Genomic DNA, 13,567 nt, shown 5'->3' with positions numbered 1-13,567 from the left:
GAGAACTAAGCATTTGAGACAAATATGAATAATGTAGCAGTATAAATTCTGATCTTTCTAAATCCTCAAACTGTTATAGATATTTGGAGCCCTCTTAATTATATAGTTTTAAAAATGTATGGTAAGATGTGTGATTTTTTAAAATGAAACCATGCTTGAAAAATATCCATGCAAGATCAACATCACAAGTTATTTTTAAAATGTAAGCATTGTTAATTTCAGTCAAAAACAGTCATGTGGCAAAAAAACAAGGCTGTATGCCACAGAGGTCTTTTATGACAAAGTACCCATCTTAGTTTGTATAAATAGACTCCATGATGTTCGTACAACAATGAAATCACCTGATGTATTTCTCAGAAAATACCCTCTTCATTAAGTGATATGAGTATAATAATATCAGAAGTTCACAACCTGTAAAACAAACCTAAGTTACTCATTTACCAATCTTTGAGTGACTACTAAGTATGTTTCAATAGGACTTTTATAGTACTTTATAGCACAGAATTTAATATATAAAAATTTTGTAAAGGGATTTTATAGTTCTATTGGTTATTAATATGGATCTGTGATTTTTCTTTCCTTTAATTATGATTTAGTATGAAGCTAATGCTGGCTTCAAATCATAGAATGAGATGGGGTGATTTTTATATTCTAGAAGTTTGTATCAAATTAATATTTCCTCTGTTAGTAGATTGTATCAGTTTTTCAGTATGAACTAGGATTTTATTTATGGGTAAGTTTTTTTTTTTTTTTACTGTAGATTTTTTTTTAAAGTTTTTATTTAATGAATTCATTTTTTCATAGGTACAACTTTAGGAATATAGTGGTTCTTTCCCCCATACTCACCTTCCCCCACTCCCCTACTCACATTCCACTTCCCTCTCCCATCTCCTTCATAATGGTTCATTTTTAGTTTGATTTTATGTACAGAGGACCAACTTCATGTTAAGCATAGATTTCAACAGTTTGCACACACACAACATATAGAGTACAGTTTGGAAACAAAATTTGCAGTTGATTTCTCATAGTACAACTCATTAGGGTCAGAGGTCCTACATGGGGATGTAAGTGCACAGTGACTTTGGTTGTTCCTTTAACAATTAAAACTCTTATTTATGACGTCAGTGATCATCCAAGGCTCTTGCCATGGGCTTCCAAGGCTTTGGAAACCTTTTCTGATCATAGACTCCATTGGTATTTGAACACGGCCATAAGCAAAGTGGTTGTTCTCTCCTCCCTTCAGAGAAGAGTACACCCTTCTTTGATGACCCCTTTTCTCTGAGGTCTCACAGAGATCCTCCATGTAGGACTTTTTTTTGCCACAGAGTCTTGGCTTTCCATGCCCGAAATGTTCTCACAGGCCTTTCAGCCAGACCAGGAAGCTTTAAGGGTTGATTCTGAGGTCAGAGTGTTATTTACAGTGAATGTCATTGTAGGAGTCTGCTGTGTGGACTGCTTCTTTGGGTAAGTTTTAAATTACTAATTCAGTTTATTTAATAGATGCAGAGTTACTCAGGTTTACTATTATTGCATTGAGTTTTAGTAGTTTGAATCTGTCAAGGCATCTGTTTTACATTTGTTAAATTTATTGGCTTGCTGTTCAGAACATTTTTGATCATGATTTTAATGTGTGTATATATACATATATCTATATAGTTATCTCTTTTTCATTCTTGATATTAGTAATCTGGGTATTTTCTGCTTGATCAGTTGGATCAAAGATGCATTAATTGATCTTTTTAAAAATCCTGCTTATAGTTTTACTACTTTTTTCCTTTGTTTTTATTTTTTTATTGTTTTTGTTTTATGCTTTTTTTTTTTTTTAAAGATTTACTCATTTATTTGAGTCATAGTTACAGAGAGGCAGAGACAGAGAGAGATATTCCATCTGGTGGTTCACTCTGTATATAGCTGTAATGGCCAGGGCCGAACCAAGCCTAAGAAGGAGCCAGGAGCATCATCCTGGTCTCCCATGTGAGTGGCAGGGTCCCAAACTCTTGGGCCATCTTCCTCTGCTTTTCCCAGGCCATTAGCACAGAGCTAGATTGGAAGTGGATTGGAAGTGGAGCAGCGCTCAAATGGGATGCTGGTGTTGGAGGAGGTAGCTTAGCCCGCTGTGCCACAGCTCCGTCCCCTGCCTGTTGTTTAATTCCTTATTACTCTAGGTTTAATATGTTCTTTTTGTCTATTTTCTTGTCAGTAGTTTAAATTCATTTCAAGACTTTAGATTGTTTTTATTATATAAACATTGATAGCTATAATTTTCTTATTTATTTGACAGATAAAGTTAGACACAGAGAGAGACAGAGAGAAAGGTCTTCCTTCCATTGGTTCACCGCCAAATGGCCGCTATGGCCAGCGCTGCGCTGATCCAAAGCCAGGAGCCAGGTGCTTCTCCTGGTCTCCCATGTGGGTGTAGGGCCCAAGCACTCGGGCCATCCTCTACTGACCTCCCAGGCCACAGCAGAGAGCTGGACTGTAAGAGGAGCAACTGGGACTAGAACCCGGCCCCCATATGGGATACCGGCACTGCAGGCGGAGGATTAACCTGGTGAGCCATGGCGCTGGCCCCATAGCTAATAATTTTCGAAGTGCTCTTCTCAGTAGTACAAATTTTGACAAGTTGTGTTTTCATTGTAATTCAACTCAAGATGTTTTCTAGATATCCTTTGTTTCTTTGAGACCCCATAGGTTATTTAGAAGTGAAGTGTTTAACTTCCAAGTATTTGAGAGATGTTTCCAGAATTTGTTTTGTTTTGTTTTTGACTTATAAAATGTGGTCTGTATTGAAAAATGTGAATGTAGTTAAGAAGACCGTATTCTACTGATTTTTTTTTTTTTTGTAGCATAGCATAAGCATGAACAAGGTCAAGTTGGTTGATAATATAATGCATTTCTTACATACTTCTGTTGATTTTCTGTCTACTTTTTCCTTTAATTACTGAGAAGTGAGTATTGAATTGTCCAACTGTTACAATGGATTTGTCTTTCTCCTGTTAGTGCTATTACATTTTGCTTATTACATTTTCAGACTTAGTTATTAGTTTGTATATTTAAGACTTTTTTTTTCTTCTGATCAAGTGACTGTTTTGTCATTTTGAATGCTTGTTTCCCTGGTAATATTTCTTTTTCTAAATTTTACTTTGTCTGATATTGGTACTGCCATTCTAGCTTCCTTGTTGATTGGTGTCTGCAGTATAAATGTTTTCCTATTCTTTTACCTCATTTTGTATTTGTATTTAAAATGTTTTCTTGAAGTAGCATGCATATAGTTAGGGCTTATGTTTCTATCCTGTCTGATGATTACTCATTGCTTTTTTCCCTCCTTTCATTCCTCCTTTTGGACTTTTTTTTTTTTAATATATAAATTATTTATCTCGGTTGTTGGCTTATTGGCTGTATAATCTTTGTTTTGAGGTCTTTTATCTGACGTGTTTTCTCTGGTGTTTGCCATATATATCAAAAGTTGACACATTTCATAAATAATGTACTATTTTACATAAATGCTAAGAACCTCACAACAGAACACCTTTATTTCACTCTTCTCATTGCTTATGCATTTATCAGAAATTTTACTTCTTTGGGTATTATAAATCCCATAATCATTGATAATTATACTGCTGTAAGATTTAAATTATCTTAAAATTGTTTTTCATTTTGGGCAAATTTTAAGCTTACAGAAAAATTACAAAGGCAGTACAAATGATTCCCATATACTCTTTCAACATTCTCTAATAACAGCTTTCCATATAACCATTATTAGGTAGAAACATAGGTTTGGACTAGTGGTTAAGCTGCCATTTGGGACATGCACAGCTTGTGACAGAGTGCCTAAATTTGAGACCCTTTCTGCATCTGATTCCAGATTCCTGTTAATGGGCAGCCTGGGAGCAAGGGACGCCAACCACATGGGAAACTCAGTTGAGTTTCTGGCTCCTGACTTTGGCCTGGCTCAGCTCTGGCTGCTGAGGATACTAATGTCTACTTTTTGTACCACAGTCTGTTACATTTAATAGTAATGTGTCCTTAATCTCCCCTAATCTGGAATGGTCTGAAAGACTGAAATTCTTTTCTTTTGTGACGTTGGTACTTTTTAAGATTGCTATTCAGATATTTTGAAGTATGTCACTCATTTTTGGTTTCCTTGATGTTTTTTCTTAACTAGTATATGTATCTTTGCTAAGAACATTACAGTGGTGATTGTGGTGCCTTTCTCAGTGAATATCAAGGGATACATAATAATAGAAAGTGTCATATTACTGGTGATTTTGACATTTGTTAATGTGATTTCTGCTGTGCTTCTCCACTTACAAGTTAACTTTTTCCTTTTCATTATTTTGAGAGATTCTGTTTTAGACTGTATAAATATCTTGCTTTTCCTAATTGGTTGCTCACTGATTTTAGCATTCATTGCTGGATCTTCCCTGCAACAAAATGTAAGGTAATGGTAACGTTTTACTGTCTGATGTTGGTAAGTTTTTCTTCCCCTCACTCCAGTCTTCTTGTACTGATTAATGGAAATTCATCTGTATGGAAGAATGGTCCCTTCTCCACTATGTATTCATCTGTCATGGACTCATTTTTTTGTATTCTACAGATTATAATCCTTTATTACTTTTATATACCTTATTCAAATTGTTACAGCCTTTATTGCTATGATTTCTTTTGAGTTGGTTCCTATGCTTTTGGACTAGTTATCTTTTAATTGTCTTTTGTAGAGATTAAAGTTGAAAAAACTCTTTTTTTCCTATGTCTGGTACTGTTTATGCTTCATAAAAATCTGAATTTCTCATCTTCTTTTTGCCCGAAGAACAGCCCTGGGATGCATTGTAGTAGAGATCTGCTCACGATTGTCTCAGCTTTGTGTGTCTGAAATCCTTTATTTTGAAAGCTGTTTTTATTGCTGTAGAGTTCTAGTTTGGAAGTTTCCTTTTCTTATTTCTTCCAATATTTTAAAGCTTTCTTTTTTTTTTTTTTTTTTTCTGGCTTCCTAGTTTCTGACAAGAGGTCTGCTGTTTTTCTTAACTTGAAGTTTGAGCCTCTTGAATCTGTCAGTTTATAGTTTTCAACAAAATGGGGAAAATGCCAATGATTATTTCTTGTAACTTTTTCCTTTTTGTGGTTCCTTCACTTCTTCTCTATACTATTCTCTGATTACATAGACATTCGACCTACTTGTATTTTAGGTCACTAATGGTCTATTTGTGTGTATGAGTATGTTTGCTATAGGTTGTTCTATTGCTAATTTTTCGGTTGCTATATTTCAGTTTTTAGTGTCTAAATCTTCTGTTAATCCCATGTAATCAAATTTTCATTTCAAATATTTTTCACCTCTGTAAATTCTATTTAGGTGTTACTTTTTAAAAAAATATGGAGCTCATTGTTAATAGGTTTTTTAATATTCTTGTCTTCTGGTTCCATAGTTTCTTATTTTTATTTCTGTTGCTGTAGAGTGATTTTTCTCCTGGCTTTGGAGAAATCTGCTTCTTTGCATACTTGATAATTTTCAATTGGGTAATAGCTCATAATGTTTACATTATTGGGCCTTAGATTTGTTACATTCCTTTAGCGTAGTGCTGGAGTTCTAGCTTACAGCTAAGTTGTTTTGGAGTTAGTCTCACCCTTCTGCAGCTTGCTTTTACCCTTTGTCACGGTGGTGTCAGCAGCCCTTTGTGTAGATCTGCTACTAAGTTGATTCTTTTTTGACGATTCTCTCTGATACTCTGTGCATTATGAAGTCTTTTCTGATAGGAATTGACACTATTCCAAGCCTGTGTGACTGCTAGGAATCGTTTGGACTGCTTTCTGCTGGCTCTTTGACCTTTGATAATTTGTTTTCACATATATCTACAGATCAGAACTTAGGCAGGGGCTGGGAGTATGCCGCAGCAGGTTAAAGCCCTGGCCTGCAGTGCCGGCATCCCATGTGGACGCCGGTTGGAGTCCTGGCTGCTGCACTTCTGATCCAGCTCTCTGCTATGGCCTGGGAAAGTAGTAGAAGATGGCCCAAAGGCTTGAGCCCCTGCACCGGCATGGGAGACATGGAAGCAGCTCCTGGCTTCGGATCAACTCAACTCTGGCAGTTGTGGCCATCTGGGGAGTGAGCCAGCGGATGGAAGACCTCGTTCTCTCCCTGACTCTACCTCTCTTTCTAACTCTGTCTTTCAAATAAATAAAATAAATCTTAAAACAAACAAACAAAACAAAACAAAAAAAACCTTAGGCAAAGACTAATAGGGACTCTCCTGCAGATTACACAAATCTCTATTTATTGTTTTCTTACCTCTCAATCTTGCTGCACTTCAGTAAAACTGTTGGTCTTTATTCAATCAGTATTCCTTCTCTACTTCTTGGTGACCTAAAACCTGTCTGCAGTCAGTAATCTGGGACAATCATGAAGCTCATGTGGTTTTTCTGTGCTGTCAGGAAATAGAGTCATACATGGGTCTTGTCTACTATCTTCAGGCTTTTTTCTCATGTGTGTTCATTTTCTAGTTGCATCATTGCCACAGGTGGAAGTCAGTCTAGGAATTCTTGATTGGATTGTATAAGTAGATGATATACTAACAACTGTGGATTTTGTAACCACCCTCCGAAAAGTGTTAAATTTTGTTTTGCATCACCCTGGCTGTGTAGATTCTTGTATTTACCTCTTAGGGAGAGTCTATATTTGGGGCACATTCTTAGGCTTGAGATGTGATCTTTAAAGATATAGCCCTTTTGTTATTTTTCTTTCCTGACCCTCTACTCTTGAATTCCAGCAACTGCCATAATCTGAACCTTGTCTTCTGGCTTTTTAGGTCAGTAAGATTCTGGCTTTTGCTTGAGATTTTCCATAGGCAGCTTTGTGGGTAACTTCATGATAAATGAGTATCTCATGGATTCCTACATTAGTTATTTAGTATGGTATAATGGATTCCTTGAAAATATCTTCTTTAAAACAACCATTTATTATTTAATTTCTTTGATTCAGGAGTCAGGTACAACTCAACTGGACTTTCTCTCAGGATTTCTTATAAGGTGTGACAAAGGGTTAGCCTGTGCTAGAATGGTATTTGAAGGCTCACTAGGGAAAGGATCCATATCTAAGGTCATGCAGTTGTTACAATTCATTTGTGTGCTTTTTTTTCTTTTCTTTTTGGAAGATTTATTTTTATTTCTTTGAAAGGCGGAATGACAGAGAGAGACAGAAAAGGAGATCTTCCAAATAGTCTCAACAACCAGGGGTGGGCCAGGCCAAAACCTGGAGCCTGGAACTCCATCCAGGTCTCACATGTGGGTGGCAGGGGCCCAGGTGCTTGGGCCACTTTCTGCTGCTTTGCTGGGCACATTAGCAGGGAGCTAGATCAGAAGCAAAGAAGCCAGTACTCCAACCAGTGTTCTGTTATGAGATGCCAACATTGTAGGTTGCAGCTTACCCTTCTCTCTGTGCCACAGTGCTGGCTTCAGGATTCACTTCTTTCTGTGCTAGCTTGCTTCATCCTGAGAAATCAATGAGGAAAGTGCTAGCAAGATGGAAGTCAGTCTTTTGTTACCTAATTGTGTGTGAGAATTTCATTACTTTTGCCATATTCTGTTGATAAGCAAGTGGCTGAGTTCATCCTGCACTCAAGGAGGGAGAGTAGTTATACAATGGTGTATACAGTTATTTATGAGACAGGGTCATGGGGGGCTATCTTAGAAGACTCTCTACCATAGACCCTTTTTTTGAAGGGTCAAATTCCCGCCAGTTTCTACTTTGATGTCTTTGCATACCTTTAAAAAGTGATTTTAAAATATCTTACCCAGACCGGCGCCGCGGCTCAATAGGCTAATCCTCCGCCTTGTGGCGCCGGCTCACCGGGTTCTAGTCCCGGTTGGGGCGCCGGATTCTGTCCTGGTTGCCCCTCTTCCAGGCCAGCTCTCTGCTGTGGCCAGGGAGTGCAGTGGAGGATGGCCCAAGTGCTTGGGCCCTGCATCCCATGGGAGACCAGGAGCGGTGCACCGGCCGCAGCACGCCAACCGCGGCGGCCATTGGAGGGTGAACCAACGGCAAAAAGGAAGACCTTTCTCTCTATCTCTCTCACTGTCCACTCTGCCTGTCAAAAAAGAAAAGAAAAAAAGAAAAAAAAAATCTTATCCAGAGTTTTTAATTGTCGGCTGAACTCCATTATTACCATTAGCTGAAAGCTCCATATTTGCAGTTAACCATAACTTCTGATAGTACACTTGATCTTAGCCAAAAGGCCGAGAAGCGATTCATAACTCCTGGTAGGGCAAAAATGTCCTACCATGATAACATTTTCTTCAAATCTGCATGTTTTTCTCCCCAGAAACCTTTTATTTAAGGAATACAAACTTCATACATCTCATAATTACAACTTTAGGAACGTGGTGATTCTTCCCACTGTATCCACCTTCCCACCTACTTTCCCACCCCTCTTCCTCCTCCCTCTCCTATTCCCACTCTTATTTTTTACTAAGATCTATTTTCAATTAACATTAAACACATATAATTAACTCTCTGTTAAGTAAGAAGTTCAACAAATAGTATAAAAAAAAAGGATAAGCCACTAGGTATTTAACTTAGATATCCCACTGATATCTCAAATTCAGCTTAACTCAGTGAAACTTTTCTGGGTTTGAAATCCCATTTCTCCCCCTTAATTGCATCATTATGCTCTTCATCCAGCCAGGCTCAGTAAATATATTAGAATCAGACTATTTTTCTTTTGTTCTCATCCTAGTCAAGATGTCGACTACTCTTTAGACAAGCATTGGACCTGTTTGTTACTAGTTTGTAACAAAATAAGAACAAAAATTGAAAGTATGCATTTAATATCATATATAACAATTTGGCATTGCTGGAAAATCTAAGCATGTAATTTTGTGTTTTTAAAAATATTGGGCAGGGGTTGCTGGCGGTTTCGTAGTGGGTAAAGTTGCTGACTGCAGTGCTGGCATCACATATGGACGTTGGTTCTAGTCCTGGGTGCTCCACTTCTGATCCAGCTCTCTGCTAAGGCCTTGGGAAAGCAGTGGAAATGGCCCAAGTCCTTGGGCCCCTGCATCTGCGTGGGAGACTTGGGAGAAGCTCCTGGCTTCAGATAAGCCCAGCTCCGTCTGTTGCAGCCATTTGGAGAGTGAACCAATGGATAGAAGCTCTGGAAGCTCTCTGTATGTCTCTGCTTCTTCCTCTTTGGAACTCTGCCTTTCAAATGAATAAATAAATAAATATTTTAAAAAATTGTTCCATAACTAGTTGGGGGAGGGCAATACAACATTACTATTGCTTTTTCCATCTCTATTGGTAGCTTTCGTAGTGAGCCTGTTAATTCCATTTACTTCCTCCACTGTTGATTTAGTATAGGCCCTCATACTTTTTGTTTCTAATTTACCTTCAACATTTCTTTTCCTTTACCTATCCTCTGTTCATTTCCCCCTGCCATGCCCCATATTTAGCTCAAACCAGTGCATAGGATTTTTCTACCATGACTTAGCCCAGTACTTAGAATTCCAGCTTCCTTTCCCTGTTGTGTTTTTGTTTATAGCTATTGTGTCCTAGTGCTTTGTTTCATTACATATTTTCTGATTCCTGCTCCATGCACACTGTAGTGTAGACGCCATAAGAATGGAGATTTTTTTTTTGTTGTTCACTGCTTAATTTCTAGTAGGCCAGCAATAAGTTTTTCTATAATCAATGAATGAATGGGTCACCTTAAAGAATCTTTCCATGAGTAACCTTGAGATCCCAAAGAATAACTCCTTAATTGTGAAATTTTATATGCTGGCAATAAAGGGCTTATTTGGAGCCTTCAAGTCACATACAGTCTTACACTAAAAAAGTTTAAAAAATAAAATTAAAGATTTATTTATTTATTTATCTGAAAGTAACAGTTACAAGATAGAAGAGACTAGAGAGATTGTCCATCCACTAGTTCACTCCCCAAATGGCCACAATGGCCAGGACATGGCCAGGCCAAAGACAAGAGTCAGGAGATTCCTTTGAGTCTCCCACGTGGGTGCAGGGTCCCAAGCATTTGAGCCATCTTCCAATGCTTTCCCAGGCACAGACTTAGCCTACTGTGCCACAGTGCTGGCCCCACTACCATTTATTTTTAGCTTCTATAAGGTCCCTGTTTTTTAGATTCTACATGTAAGAACATGTGATGTTTATCTTTGTGTGGTTGGTTTATTTCATGTAACATAATGATCTCCAGTTCCATCCATGTTAAAGGACAGAGTTCATCATTTTTGTGACTTATTAATATTCCTTTGTGTATATGTGCCACATTTTCTTTATCCATTCATCAGTGGATAGACACTTAAGTTGTTTCTGTTTCTTGATTATTGTGAATGGTGCTGCAGTAAACGTGGGAAGGCAGATGTTTCTTTGACAGATGACTTTCATTTCCCTTGGATATGTGCTGAGAAGTGGGATTGCTGGGCCATGTTGTAGTTCTTATTTTAGGTTTTTGAGGAATCTCCATCATATTTTCTGCAATAGCTGTACCAATTTACATTCCCACCAACAACGCAGGGTTCCCTTTTCTCTACATTTTCACCAACACTTATTGTCTTTTTGATAATAGCCAATCTGGTTGGAGTGAGGTTGATATCTCATTGTGGTTTTGATTTGCATTTCCTGGACGATTAAGGATTTGAGCATTTGCTCATTTACTTAGGTCTTCCTTTGAGAAATGTCTGATTAGATATACTGGCCATTTTTAAATTGAACTATTTGAGTGGTTTTGTGTTTGTTTTGCTATTAAGTTGAGTTCCTTATATATTCTGGATAACAACCCCTTGTCAGATGTGTAACTTGAAAATATTGTCTCCCATTCTGTAGGTTGTCTTTTTCATTCTGTTGATTGTTTCCTTTGCTGTGCAAAAACACTTTAGCTTGATGACATCCCATTTTTCTGTTTTTATTTCCTATTCTTTTAGGGTCTGATCTGGAAAAATCCTTGCCCATTCCAGTGTCTTTAAGTATTTTCCCTCTTTTTTCTTCTAGTAGTTTCAAAGTTTCAGGTCTCATATTTACATATTTAATCCATTTTGAGTTGATTTTGGTACATGGTAGTGATAAGGGTCTAGTTTGATTTTTCTGTATATGGCTATTCAGTTGTGTCAGGACCATTTATTAAAGGACTGTCCTTTTGTCAATGCCTGTTTTTAGCACCTTTGCCAAAGATCAGTTTGCTGTATATGTGTGAGTGTACTTTTAGGGTCACTGTTCCAGTCCATTGGTCTGTTGATCTGTTTTTACCATGCTGATTTTTTTTTTTTTTAAGATTTATTTATTTATTTGAAAGGCAGAGAGAGAGAGAGAGAGTCAGAGAGATCATCCATCTGCTGGTTCACCCCAAATGGCTGCTATAGCCAGGGCAGGGCCAGGCTGAAGTCAGGAGCAGGGAACTCCATCCTTGTCTCCCACATGGGTGGCAGGGGCCCAAGCACGTGGACCATCTTCTGCCTTCCCAGATGCATTAGCAGGAAGCTGGATCAGGACTTGAACCAATGTTCCAATATGAGATGCCAGAGTCTTATGCAGGGGCTTAACCCTGTTGTACCATAACACCAGCCTCTGTGTTTTTTATTTTTAAAATTTTATTATTTTATTTGAAAATCAGAGTTATAGAGGAGAGACAGAGAGCTCTTCCATCTGCATGGGTGAGGACTGCGCTAGGCCAGAGCCAGGAGCCAGGAGCTTCATTCAGGTCTGCCACGTGGATGGCAGGGGCCCAAGCACATTGGCCATTCTCTGCTTTGCCCAGGCCATTAGCAGGGAACTGTAATCAAAGTGGAGCAGCTGGGACACAAACCAGCACCCCTATGGGATGCTGGCTTTGCAGGCAGTGATTTCACCCTCTACACCACAACACCCTCTACCTACCATGCTGCTGTAATTACTATATCTTTGTAATGTATTTTTGAAGTCAGGTAGTGTAATGCCTTCTACTTTGTTCTCTTTGCTCAAGATTGTTTGTGGTTTCGTACAAATTTTAGTAGTACTTTTTCCAGTTCTGTGAAAAATGTCATTGGAATTTTGATAGAGATCACACTGAATCTGTAAATTGCTTTGGATAATGCACATTTAATGTTACTGATTCTTCTCTATGAATGTGGTATGTCTTTTCTTTGTGTCTTCTTTAATTTCTTCCATTAATGATTTATAGTTTTCTTTATGGAGATCTTTCAATACTTCTTTGGTTAAATTTATTGTCAGGTATTTTGCATTTTTGAAAATGGGATTGCTTTCTTGATATCTTTTTCAGAAGATTCACAATTGGTATATATCAACACTGCTGCTTTTTGTACATTGACTGTATCTTGCAACTTTGCTGAATTTGTGTATTCTAAAAGCTTTTTGATGGAATCTTTTGGGTTTTCTGTATATAAAATTATATCATTTGTAAACAGTGATAAGTTGATTTTCTCTTTTCAGTTTGGGTGCCCTTCATTCTTTTGTATTATCTAAATGCTCTAGCAACTCTGCTAGTTCCAGTACATCTAGGGTGCAGTTTAACTGTACACTTCTTTGTTGATTTTATGTCTTGTTTACCTGCCTACTTCTGAAAGTGGGATGTTAGTCTTCTGTTATTGTATTAGAGTCTATATCTGTCTTTAGGCTTATTAATATTTGTTTTTGGTATTTGGGTGCTACAAGTTAGGTGCATATATATATTTATAAGGATTCTTTTTTCTTACTGGATTGGGCTTTTGATCATTATATAATGATCTGCTGGGCTCTTTTTTATAGCTTTAGATTTGAAATCTATTTCGTCTGATACAAGTATGGCTACTTCTGTTTTCTTTTGGATTTGTATGTAATTGGTGTTATTTCTGTCTAAGCATTCGGTAAAAAAGTGAAGCCATCTGGGATTAGAATATCTTTTGGAGGGAACTTTTTAGTGACAGATAGTGTTTATTTTTGGTTATAGTACTATAATGATTTTCTATTTCATTTGGCTGAATTTTGGTAGCTTGTGATTGAGTTAGTGATTTTTGGTCTGTATCTGGGTTTTTTGATATATGATTTTTTATTATAAAGCCTGTAAATTTCTTTTTACCCTTTTAGAGACTATAGGATCCATAGTCTCATTTCATTGCTAATATGTATAATGTGCATCTACCTCTGTTAGAGTTATCAATATTAGTGATTTTCCCCCAAAGAACCAGATTTTATTTCCATTGAATTTTCTCATTTTTCTGTGTTTTCAGTTTTATTGATTTAAGATCTCATTTCTTTTACCTTCCTTCTGCTTACTTGAGCTTATTTTTTTTTTTTTCTCTGCTTTCCTGAGATGGGGACTTTGGTTATTGGTTTGAGATCCTCATTTATGACTTTTAGCACTGGTTTAACTGTTTCATTGTTACAAAATATGCATAACATAAATTTTATCCTTTAAGCCATTTTCAAGTGTTGATTTCTGTGGCATTAAGTATATTCATATTGTTGTTCAACTGTTGCCACTGTCCATCTCCAGAACTTTATTTTCTGAAACTCTATACCCATTAAACAATAAATCCTCTTTCCCCTCTCCTAAGTAGCTGGTGACTATTGTTTTACTTTTTCTTTGTATAA

The 13,567-nt window shown here is 37.3% G+C and overlaps 1 protein-coding gene and 1 non-coding gene across 3 annotated transcripts in view; one reads left to right on the top strand and one right to left on the bottom strand.

Moving 5' to 3' along the window:
• SHOC2 (SHOC2 leucine rich repeat scaffold protein) overlaps positions 1 to 13,567 on the top strand; it is a 91,592-nt gene that overhangs the window by 52,365 nt on the left and 25,660 nt on the right. The gene's annotated exons all lie outside the window — the stretch shown is intronic.
• LOC133776467 (U2 spliceosomal RNA) lies at positions 8,042 to 8,238 on the bottom strand. Its single transcript, XR_009868403.1, has one exon. It is a non-coding gene; the product is annotated as a U2 spliceosomal RNA (small nuclear RNA).

This window comes from Lepus europaeus, chromosome 17 (assembly GCF_033115175.1).
Source record: "Lepus europaeus isolate LE1 chromosome 17, mLepTim1.pri, whole genome shotgun sequence".
Classification (NCBI taxonomy): domain Eukaryota; kingdom Metazoa; phylum Chordata; class Mammalia; order Lagomorpha; family Leporidae; genus Lepus; species Lepus europaeus.
This window is presented reverse-complemented; position numbering and strand designations above follow the sequence as displayed.